This window comes from Lepisosteus oculatus, chromosome 1 (assembly GCF_040954835.1).
Source record: "Lepisosteus oculatus isolate fLepOcu1 chromosome 1, fLepOcu1.hap2, whole genome shotgun sequence".
Lineage (NCBI taxonomy): Eukaryota > Metazoa > Chordata > Actinopteri > Semionotiformes > Lepisosteidae > Lepisosteus > Lepisosteus oculatus.
Window position 1 is genome coordinate 51,296,481 of NC_090696.1, and position 12,538 is coordinate 51,309,018.

Genomic DNA, 12,538 nt, shown 5'->3' on the forward strand with positions numbered 1-12,538 from the left:
AATTCCATATAAATCTTCAATACTCATACGGGCACAGTAAAGACATTAAATATACATATACATACTGTATACAGTACAGTTTGCATACAGTAATATGTTTATGTTCCTAAATCAATCTCTTTTATTAGCATGTGAAAGGCATGGTGAATCGGAGATTCTCAAAAATTACTGTACTTTGCATGATTGGAAACAAATGCGTGATTGCAAAATGCTGTGGTGTTACTTTTACAAAGACGGTCAATGAAAAAAAGAATGTGGACCAGGGCAATACTTTGAGTTTACAGCTTGTCTAAGGTCATTCATTATTAATACTATTAGTAATATCTTCGTTAAAGACTTTGATGGCGACAGCTCAAACATGAGTGGTTGAGCTTTATTAGCTCCACCTTGTGGAAATTCCGGATACTATTATTTTACTTGCGGTACTATATGAGAATTTATGGTAACTCGCGGTAGACTGCGTAAAGCGCACCGCAAAATAATGCGGTATCGCCTGCCTGTTTTGAATGGCTGCATCTGTACATTACTTTTATGAATTGAATAGATATCAACTTGTGTTGAGGTAACAATTGAATTCTCAAGATGCAATGTAGAACATTGGGTTTTATTTATCTAGAAATGGATTCGTATTTCCCGGCATGGACACTAAAACCATTTATCGGTTGCGTCCAATCGCTGTGGTGTTCAATTGGCATTGTCCTGGTGTCCTCTGGCTCCTGGCCAACCAGTCGGGATGTAGCTTATGAGGAGAAATTTCTGCTGTGGCGATACACCTACAGTGTCTCTTCCAGGGACCTGCTAGTATTCCGGCTGATTAGGAGAAAGTCTCTATGCAAGTCACTCTTTAGGGGGAAGAAACTTGGTTTGAAAACAAGCACGTTGTGTTGTGTTAGCTAGCAATTTATGTATGGGCCAACCCTTTTTCTGAAACAATGTTCCAGTCCCTATACAGACAACACCGGCCGTCATATGATTGTCTCTGAGGGTGAGAAAAGTGGCCAAAGAAGCCAAGTTTCTGAGCTGTGCAGTGTCTTTTAAACCAGGCCCAAGACAGGTGGTGACTGGTCGAAAGTTTATCGGGCATTTCGTGTGGGGTTACCATGCCCTACAGGTTCCTAATTGGTTAATCAAGGTGAGAGATGAGTCACAACGACCTCTGACATCTAGGACCCCAATCCAGATGTTCCCAAGAATCTCACAGATACACAGACGCTAGGAATGGCGATGATAGCCAAACATGGCTGGGCGCATCCCCATTTGGGAGCTGCTCCTTATCTGAGAGAAAACACCCTAAATCAGAACTGCATGAATAAAATAAAATCCTTCTGCAACTACTTCAGTCCTGATCACTCGTTTAGGACGCCATAAAGAATCACAAAATTCTCCCATAAAGAATTCATCCGTAATTACAGGATACATTTAGAAAACAATTGGCTAATTGCAACATTTTCTAAAGGGGGGACTGAGGGAATTAACTAAATGTTTTAACTAAAAGTTTGTATTATATCTTGTTAACTATGTATCTTTTTACTTATATTTTACTAAATCCATCCCAGGATGTCTGGTCTCAAAAGATAACATAGCCACATGAGGTCTTTATGCATAGCTGGCATAGTTCTCAGGGAATTGACCAAGTGACCTCTCCTGGAACAAAAGGTCTATTCAGCAGAAGGGCTGCTTGTCACACAACCAGGCAGAAAAGAAAATATATGTACTGGTCCACTTTCTACAATGACCATATATAGCCACAATGCAAGCAGAGAGTCATGTGGGAGTGTATTTGTATCGTTTGTTTCACTGTATAAAAGAGTACTGTAAGCATTGTCTTTTAAGTCTTGTGTCCAAACGCAAGACTTCCATATGCACATGGAAGAAAGATTACTTTCAGCACACTAACTCTCAGCTGATGTCCTTTTGTCCGGCACAACAGCAATGACCGGGATTCCAAACCAAGTGTTTTCTAGCGACAGCTCAAATGCTGTACATGAGACATTAAGCTTTATTAGCTCCACCTGGCAGTTTTACCAGGTGATTCGGGATAATATTATCCTATTTAAAAAAAAAACATGTGGTATGATGTGGTATATTGCGCCACATGCACCACGTTTTAACGCAGCGTACCTCGCTCATTTTGAATGGCTGGATCTGTATACTGATTAAAAAAAGAAATGAAACACCTCCTCCTCCACACTCTGCCCCTCACTGTCCTGTCACTGATGTGGACATTGTGTCTGCTGGAAGTTTCAGCAGCAGTATGGGTGGCAGATCTGAAACAATCTATCAGATGGACTGGTCTGATGTGTCGGTCTTGCTTTGGTGTGGTCAGGGCGACGAAATCTTGGACGGTCATCTGTCCTGCCAGACTGCTGAAACCTTCTCTGCAGTCAGGACACAGTGGAGAGGCTTACTCCATAGTGTCTGGCAACACTGGCACATGGCATGCCTGCCTGCAGCATGCCAATGGCCCTCTCCCTTGCACCTGGAGACATTTGAGGCATTATGGAATGCACAGTAAACTGACTAAGTGTGGTCTTTTTTCACATTGACCTAAGGTTTGAATTAAGGCCTTTTTAAAGGTGACCTGATCAGGCATTGTTCCACCTGGACCTCGTTGGGTAAAAGTGCACCTAACGAGCTTCCATGTGATTGGCAAGCTGCAAAGCCTCACTGCATGAGCTGTATTACTGGTCAGAAAGCTTAAAACAATTTGACAACTTTTTGTGAAAGTACATAAGCTATAACTATAATATTCTCATTCCATAAAATGTTTCTTTTTTTCATCAGTATATATACTTTTTATTATTTTTCGCCACATTATTGTTTCAAATGGGGGGTTATGAAACTGGTGAAAATCAGGAATTGACTGAGCAGTTTAGTCACTCAGTGAAATAATTATTCATAACCCCCAACGTGATTTCTAACCATATACCCGAGTGGCTGATATACTAGAGACACATGAATTGTTTATTTTCTTGCACAGCTTTGTTGAGAGGAGTAATAATCCAGGCAGACTTGGTTAAAATAAATATTCATTACAATAAACTACACAAAACATACAAAACACAAAGTTACATTATACACAGTATTTACAGACAATTTACAGGCATTTCAGAGGCCTACCAATCTTGTCACCCAGAAAATTCCAGAGGCCAGTTAAATATTTCTTCACACCAGATGCTACAATATAAATGGGAGCCTATATCCCTTTCCATAAAATGAACATTAATCAGGAAATACTTTTCTAACTGAGGTATCGTTTACTCAGGAAACCCAAGTTCCTAGAAAATAGAGAAGAGCACGCTTTTGAATATTTACCTGCAAAAAGATTCTCAGCGTATCAACTGAGTTTCAGTAATGTAGCTATCAGTTTAGTGCTATAGAAACTACTTTAGAAAAGGCAGGATTAAAGAATGTAAAAATTAGGAGGTAGTAAGTTTACTGAAATTGTTTAAAATAAGATAGGAATGGTATAGGAATTTTCACTTCAGTCTGTTTTCCTGTAAATTATTTTGAGACTGAGTCATCTCATTAACAATTCTGTATTTCTTCCTGCCAAGTTGTTATTGCTAATGTAATCATCTCAAAGCCTGCATTGCCAATATAAAATTCATCACTGTCCCACTGCAGCATGGAATCTGGCTCAGCAGGGTCAAGACACATAAGAATGGCTGGTTTACCTCATGCACAAGATAACATTAAGTTAATTACAAGTGTGCCTGGATTTTCAATGGCATCAGCAGACTTTTTTAATGTTTCAACAAATAAAAATGGACAATTGTAATTGATCAGTGTCTGATTATATTATTGTATGCATGCACATGGTATAATACAGTGCTTGGTATAATAATCATAACTGTGCTGAGGGCAACAAGAAAATGGGCTTTAAATATTAAAACTGCATTGCATACACTTTCATTGATCTGCTGTGTAATGATTTATTTCTATAAAATCTTATAATATGAAGATTTAACTCAATTTAACTCAATATTGACCTATTGAGTTTTTGTGGGATTGAGCTAGGATTAAGAGGGTGAGCTCTAAAAGAGGATGAGACCAAATCTTACATGACAGCATTGAGAATCTAGTGCAAAGCTTGTGTCTTGGATTTACAGTTTTTTTTTTCCCCACTATGGCCACACATTTTACTAGACTGTGTCCATCCATGTCTATGACAAATGTGAATCAGCACAATAAATGTGTCTATATCTGTTAAATAAAATATCATTGTTACCTACTACAAAACTATTTAGAAATGTTTCTAATGAGAACTTTGTGAATTATGGTTAATTGAATGTTTCCATAAAAGTTATTGATGTAGCAACTTAAATTGGCAGTCAAAGCTCATTACTGTGTCAAAATGACTTTGGCGTGCCATGGTACACTACCATGGTAAACAGAGAATTTTCACTGGCCAAAGAAGATCATTAAGTGACACTTGTAGTGTGTTAGATGTTATTGAAAACATAGCACTTATATGGAATATACATATAGAATAAGATAAGATAAGATTTTTTATCATCCATTGAGGGAAATTTTATACGGACACCCAGCACTCTTGTACATTTAAATAGAATGCCAAAAAAAGAAAAGAAAAACATTGCACATTATTCTATTACAAAAATAAGAAAAACATTGCACATCACTCTATTGCACATGTAGAGTATACAATTGCACATGTAGAGTATACAACTCACCTGTCTGATTAAGAAAGCGCAACAGCTTGATTATGTATTATATATATTAATTATATTAATGTATAATTAATGTATAATTAAATAATTTATGATGAAGGTGGAAGGTTGTGTACTTTTGTCCAACTGAGCAATTTTGCATTTATAAAATATATAGACTTTTTAATGTTTAATGATTAACATGATGTAATACACAGTTTAAAATTATTAAAAATCTAAAGAGTATACAACTTAATTTCTTAATTGTAAAAAGATTGTCCCTCAGCAGTGACCGAGATTTGAAACCGGGTGTTTTCTGGCAACAGCCCAAATGTTGTACATAAGATGTTAAACTTTATTCGCTTTATTATCAGTTTTACAAGGTGCTTCCGGATACTATTATCCTTTTTCAATAAAAATTCAGTAGGATGTGGTATATTGCTGCATGTCCACCACGTTTTAATGCAGCGTACCTCGCTCATTTTGAAGGGCCAGATCTGTAAATAAGTATTTCATGTCTCGTACATGTTGCCTTTGTTGCCATGTAGTCTTTTTATTTCATTATATAGCTCATATATTGAATTGCAAAGAATGATAGTGAATAGCAATGGAGAATCAGATAATGGCTTGTATTATTAGTGAGATAAAAGATGCAGGCATGCAGGCAAAAAAGAGAAATAGGCTGAAAAAGCTTTCCACTTTGAAAAAATGATGCCAAGATAAATTACAGAGGAAGGGCTGGTGATTTGAAGCCTAGAAAAAAAGACAGTGCCCGCTGTCATTTCAGAAAAATTGGACAAAGAAACATAAAGGATGAAGAGATTGGGATATATCCCTACTCAGTCCATTGCAATATCAGAATGGAAAAAAGGCAAATGAAAGTTTGCGAACAACAAATTGAATGCTTTCACAGATGCTAGTGAACTCAAGGATGGCGCAATGATGCAGTGGGGCTAAATTGCCTTAAACAGGGTACCTAAATAAACCATTAAACCTTTATTTAGTGCCTGATTGGAACATTCTGTGGGCAAATCAAGAGGCGACCTAACATCATTTTGACAGGCACAGTAATGTGTTGAGAGAATGTGCAGATTCTTCTCCTAGCTTCCACAAATCGGTCAAATGCTCCTGGCCCAATTTACTGGTCCACAGCATGCATAAAGATTTGTAAATACAATTGTATATGCTCTCCTTTCTTATTTATTTAAGAAATTTAAGACCTTAGCTTAAGATGTCAATCTGGATCCTAACCCAATTTAAGGATCACTTTATTGGCCATATAAAATTCCATGTATTAGGAATTTGTTTTTTCACATACCCCAACTTTCTCTCCATAAGACACAGAGAGAAGCTTGGGGTCAGAGCACAGGGTCAGCCAATAATACAGCACCCCTGGAGTAGTTCCAGCCACAGACTTAGATTCTTAGCCACAGAGCCACCACACCGGCCCAATTTCTCCCTATTCCAATCTCATCTTTTCTTTTTGGAGCCATCCTTTTTAAAAATACCTTCAAATGACCTAAAATTACGTTCTATCAGGAATCGCAGCTTGCTCCCTTAGCTGTTATTGAAATAACAATCTACTAGATCATTCTATATGTATTCCAATGCTAGCTTTCTTTATTTCAATATCTTAAGTGTCCCCTCCTCCATGTGTTATAGCAAATATTCAATCAAAATGTATTTATCAAATGCACAACAATACAGTGTGCAGCAGTAATTGCTTGTAATAAAATGTATTTTCTGTAAGCTCTCCAGGGGGAAATAAAAATAAAAATCACAAAATTAAAAGTTACAAAATAAAGTTACATCATAATAGTGCAGTAAAAATTGAATTAAAAAACTCAATATAAATAGAACTGTTACATATCCAGGGTGTATGCAATACATTATGTCCAAATAGTGCATTATGCAGTGTGCCAAATACAGTGGAAAAATGCATGGAACCTGACCATTTAACAAAGAGCATTAGGGTGTTGCTGAAGGTGACTACAGCTTGGCTGTTTAGCAGTCTTATTGCCTGGAGGTAGAAGCCATTTCATTATCTGTTGGTTTTTGACTGAATGCTTCGATACCATTTACCGGATGGTAGGTGAGAAAACAGTTTATGACTTAGATGACTGGGGTCCTTGAGAATAGACCTGGCCTTAAGACATCTAGCTGAGTAGATTTCCTGGATGTTTGGTAGCTCACAGCCAGGAATGAGCTGTGCTGACTTCACCACCGTTTGCAGTACTTTGCAGGTGGAGCAGCTCCCATACCAGGCACTGATGCAGCCAATCAGGATACTCTCAATAGTGCACCTGTAGAAGTTGGTCTGGATATGTGTTGGCATGTCAAACTTCTTTAGCCTGCGGAGATAGAATATGCGCTGCCGTGCTGTTTTGACCACAATATTGGTGTGGTGAGACCAAGTCCTCTGTGATGTTAACTTCCAGGAACCTAAAACTACCAACCCTCTCCACTGCAGTCCCATTGATGTAGATAGGTTGTGACCTCCTCCCTGGTGTTTCCTATAATCCACAATCATCTCCTTAGTCTTACAGATGTTCAGAGAGAGGTTGCTCTCCTGGCACCATACTGCCAGGGTTTCTACCTCCTCCCTGTATGCATACTCCTCACCATCTGTGATCAGGCCAATGACCGTTGCATTGTCCGCAAAACTTAATGATGGAGTTTGAGTTATGCCTGGTGACATAATCGTGAGTAAATAAGATTGTGTTTAGAGTCAGCGTAGAGGATATGTTGGTACCCACCATCACCACCTGTCCAGGGTCCAATTACAGAGAGAGGTGATCAGTTCCAGGTCCTGGAGTTTGATGACAAGCTTTGAGGGCACTATGATGTTAAATTCTGAGCTGTAATCAACAAACAGCATTCTCACATACAGTATGTTCCTTTCTTATCCAAGTGTGAAAGAGCAGTATGGAGGGCAGTGGCAATAGCATCCTCTGTTGATCTGTTCTGGAGATATGCAGATTGCAGTGGGTCCAGTGAGTCCAGCTAATAAAGAGGTGATGTATGTTTTGACCAACTGCTCAAAGCAATTCATGATAACTGATGTGAGCGCAACTGGGCGATAGTCATTCAGGCAACTAACTTAGGAACAGGAAAATTGGAGGTTTTCTTAAAGCAGGGAGGAACTATAGACTGAGCAAGAGAAAGATTGAATGTGTCCGAGAAGACATCTGCCAGCTGGTCTACACATGCCTTCAAAACACGATCAGGGATAGCATCAGGGCCAGGAGTCTTTTTAAAAGCTTTACACACACCCACTCTAGATATGATCAGTGGGTGTTTACCCTGGGTTACTGGAATCCTCTTGGCTGGATCTATGTTATTGACCTCAAACCAAGCATGGAATGAATTTAGCTCAGCAGGAAAAAAGGCAAACTGTTGTGTGATATAGTTGTTCTTTGTAGTCTGTAATGGTGTGTATTCCACTCCACATGTTCCAGGTGTTGCAGCTGTGATAAAATGACTCTGATTTAACTATAGTTGTATTTAGCAATTTTGATGGCTTTTCTGAGCTTGTATCTGGATTTTATCTATCTATCCATGTTGCCAGAATTGAAAGCAGCTTGAGAAAATAATTTCTCATGATCTAGTCATTCATTTCAAATTCATGCAGCTAGTGTTTAGAAGCATACCATGCATACATCTGAACTAATTCTGATCTTCTAAAGCAAGCAAACATTCTTAAAACATTTGGTTTTTGGATATCATTATTCATAATAAAAAGGTTGCTTTAAGTCAACAGATATTTAATCAGAACACAACAAAACTTTAAATTGCCTCAGCTTTTAAGAAAAAAAAATGAAGGTAATTTCATAGTTTTTAGGCAAGCAGGAATTAGCTATAAGACTCCTTCTATACTGCAAAACATTATTAATTTTAGGTTTTACTAAGATAAGATAAGATCACTTTATTAGACATAAACAGTTTCTTGCATTAGGAATTTGCAATTAATATGCAATGTATTGTTACAAATGGGTCTGGACAAATATTTTAAAACAATGACAAAATAGGAATTGTTAAAAATGGGGGTTATGAAACTGGGAAAAGTCAGTAGTTAACTGAGCAGTTTAGTCAATTGGTGAAATAATTATTCATAGTCCCCAACTTGTAAGTGATTTTCTAGCCATATACCCGAGCTTCTCGTATAACTAGAGGCACGTGAAATCTTTATTCTCTGGAACAGCTTTGTTGAAAGGAGTAATAATCCAGGCACACAACAAATATTTATTATAATGACAAAACATACAAACTTACTTTATAAACAGTATTTACAAACCAGGATTTCAGGCCTAACATTCTGGTCACCCAGAAAACCCCAGACCGCTACCAAGCATTAAACTCTTAATATGCCTATAGAGGCCACACAAGACATGAGCTACATTCTAACTAAATAAAAAGTAACTTGCAGTTAAATCTCTCTCTCTGCACCCTGGATGCCACAACATAAAAGGGAGTCTATATCCCTATCCATAAAATGCACCCTAATCAGGTTTCTAACTGATTAGCTTCTAACTTCGTTTCTAACTGAGGTACCAGGAAACCCAGGTTCCCTAAAAACACAGAATAGCATGCTTTCTCTAACAAGGATCAAATACTTATCTCCAATCAGGTTTGATTTGGATAGCCAAGAAGTAGGGGCTGATGCCTGGCACAAGTTTCAAGTCTTAACTCCTCTGGACTCCCCTCTGCTCTCCTCATTCCTTCCTTCTTCCTCCCCTCTTTCTCTAAAAAGTATCATTTTTGTCATAAATGATACTTCCGGTGCCGGAAAGATGGCGACGGTTTACAGAAAGCTCTCTTGTTGTGTGTCTGTTTTAATGTTTATTTATACGTTAATACTCTTGTTTTGTGTTGTACACTCAATGTCTGTCATTACTTATGATAGACAAACGCTTTTAAACCTGAAGACAGACTCCTTAATGTCATCAAACAACTTATTTCACGTACCGGACCCCACCTGCTGGATCGGAGAAAGATGCGGCGAACAACAACAACAGGTGGGCAGACGCCGTGGGAGACGAGGCGGCGTTCTAGCGCGACTACGAAGGCGTCCGCACAGACCACCGCTGCCGTCTATTTTGTTAGCTAATGTTCAGTCACTGGACAATAAGATAGATGAGCTTCATTGTCGGATCAACGCGGAAAGGGACCTGGGGGAATGCTGTGTTTATGCCTTCACTGAAACCTGGCTGAATGCATGCGTCCTGGACACCGCCATCCAGCCAAAGGGGTTCAACCTTTACCGCATGAACAGAAACCACCAAGCAACCGGCAAACATAAAGGCGGAGGCGTTTGCTTCCTGGTCAACAGCAAGTGGTGCACCGATGTGAAGGTAATCTCTAATTCCTGCTCGCCAAATCTAGAACACCTGACCATAAAATGTCGACCGTTACATTACTATTATCACAACCGTTTACATTCAACCTCAAGCCTGCGTGGAAGCAGCACATACAGATGCAGCCATCCAAAATGCGCGGTAAAAACCTGCGGTACAGTAACCTACCCACAAGCAGCAGGGCACCGCGGTAAGTGATTGGCTGGCCAAAATGACCAACAGGGGCACTCGTGGTCCATTGGTTGGTAGTGAAAAGATTTAATCATTTAATGTCTTTACTGTGCACATTTTAATCCGCTTAGTTTTGAATATTTATATGGATTTTACCACTAAAGGGAAATTTTAGTAGCTGAGCATAAAAAGAAGAGGAGCATAACGCATCTGAAGGTCATAAACGATATTAATTTAGGAACATAAACATTACTGTATGTATGTAAACTGTACTGTGTATGGCTGGTCTTGGTAGTTTAAAGAAAAAATACACACCAGTCTTCCATTTCTCCCTAAACATTTTAAGCATGAAAGCATGAAACGGTACCCAAATATGCGATTGCTGTATAGAATGAATTTTAATTAAAAAAAATTATTTAACATGAACATTAAGCTGTTTACATCTTCCGCCTGAGAACAGTCACCCGTTGCTACCCAACGCAGAAACACAGCCACTAACTAGCAAAGAGAGGACATTAGCTACCCAATATGATGAAGAAATAAATGATTATTTTGTTTATTTCTTTTGCACATTTATTTGAACATTTCCATCGATTGTACAAGCACTTGGAAAATGTCCAATCCCTAGTTCATCAGGCATTTGACCGGTCTGGCGCCGGTCTGTGTCTTCCAGGATATAATGCCAGCGAACTCTTGTTTTTATGTCCACTATAACAGACAATCTCCTTTGCTTTTAACCGAGCGTTTAATAATTTCCTAAAATGAAAATGATTTACTTTATTTCCCTCACGGGATCAATAAAAGTATCTATCATCTGTCTAAACTATGGGACAGAATTCTGGGGTCTCCCCATACCAGAGATTATGGTAGGGCTTCAGAATGGTGATTGGCTGACACCATCTGACACACCTCTGATTGGAGAAAAAAGACGTGGTGGTTTGCTATACATACTGTACCAGGAAGAGGATTTCTTTCTATTCGAAACGTGTATTTTTAAAGAAGTAAAAACCTTACAGCGTACACAGATTTCTAAACTGATCAGGATCGTTATCTTTGTCTTATGCATAATAATGTTCACCGCTCTGTCCAGCAAATTAATAATAAACTTTATTTTATATAGCATTTTAAACGAATAAGTAATTAGATTTTTCATAAACCTAATCACTTGCTTTTTCTTTTTATTTAGGCTCAGATTTCAACTATAGATCGTATTATTAATAACCATAATAACAACCAACCAACAAAAACAACCATATAAACATAATACCAACCAAAAACATAGATAACAACCACAATACAAAATCAAATAATCAAACCATTTTACTCTCGCAAAGTCCTCCAATAATCCCACCCCTTATGCAAAACCAAACCTTCCTCCCATCCCAGTTTATCCTGTTTATCATAAACAAAATCCACCTCAATTTTCAACATAAAACATTACACAAAATCAATACCTCAACACTCCATACTCAACAATGATAATTCACAAACAGCCAGAAAATGTAACTCCACAGTCCCAAACAGACCTAATTTCCATAGCCCCGCCCCTTATGCAAAACCAACATCCCTCCCCTGTTCTCTCTCTCCCCTGGCGGTTGTAATTGTTTTTATTTTCAAATAAAGTTTAGCAAAGTCATGTATTTTAAAAATCTTATGTCTTTATTTAGTGGTTTCATTAGTGACAAAGGCTAAACTTTCTTGGAAAAATGTCTTTTATGTAAACCATGTTTGCTATTAATTCATTCAGGGCTAAAATATGTTCATTGTCTTCTAATGAAAGAAGGGTTCCTTTCGCTGTAGTCGGGTTGAAATTAGAAGCTTGCCACGCCTGGACTGTTACACCAACGCATTAGCATGTTAAAACGATTTCATTGAGGAGCCTAGCCTTTAACTAGTAAGTACTGTACTTATTGGGTTTTTGAGGGGGGGGAGGTGTCTTTCGCTGGAAATCTCGCCTCCTACTTTGAAAATACCGGTGAAACCGGTTCAATTCGTCACAGGCAGCACTCCTGCAGAGAGGGGGGTTGTACTTGCAGTGTATACAGTACACACGTTATGCTCTTCGTTAATGTCTAAGCCGGAACATATCATTATATCTCATTTTGTATTTCTTAAAAAAAAATCGTTTTCCCAGCCTAACAGTATTGTTTTTAACCTGTAAAGCGCTTTGAGGAGCCACCTTTAAAGGTGCCATATACAATAAAGTTCATTATTATTACTATTGTAAATTTGCTGGACAGAGAGGTGAACATTATTACACAGAAGACAAAGATAGCGATTTACGTTGCATTGTGTATCGTGCTGCTTTAATACAGTTTTAAATAATTAAAAGTCTAAACAGGA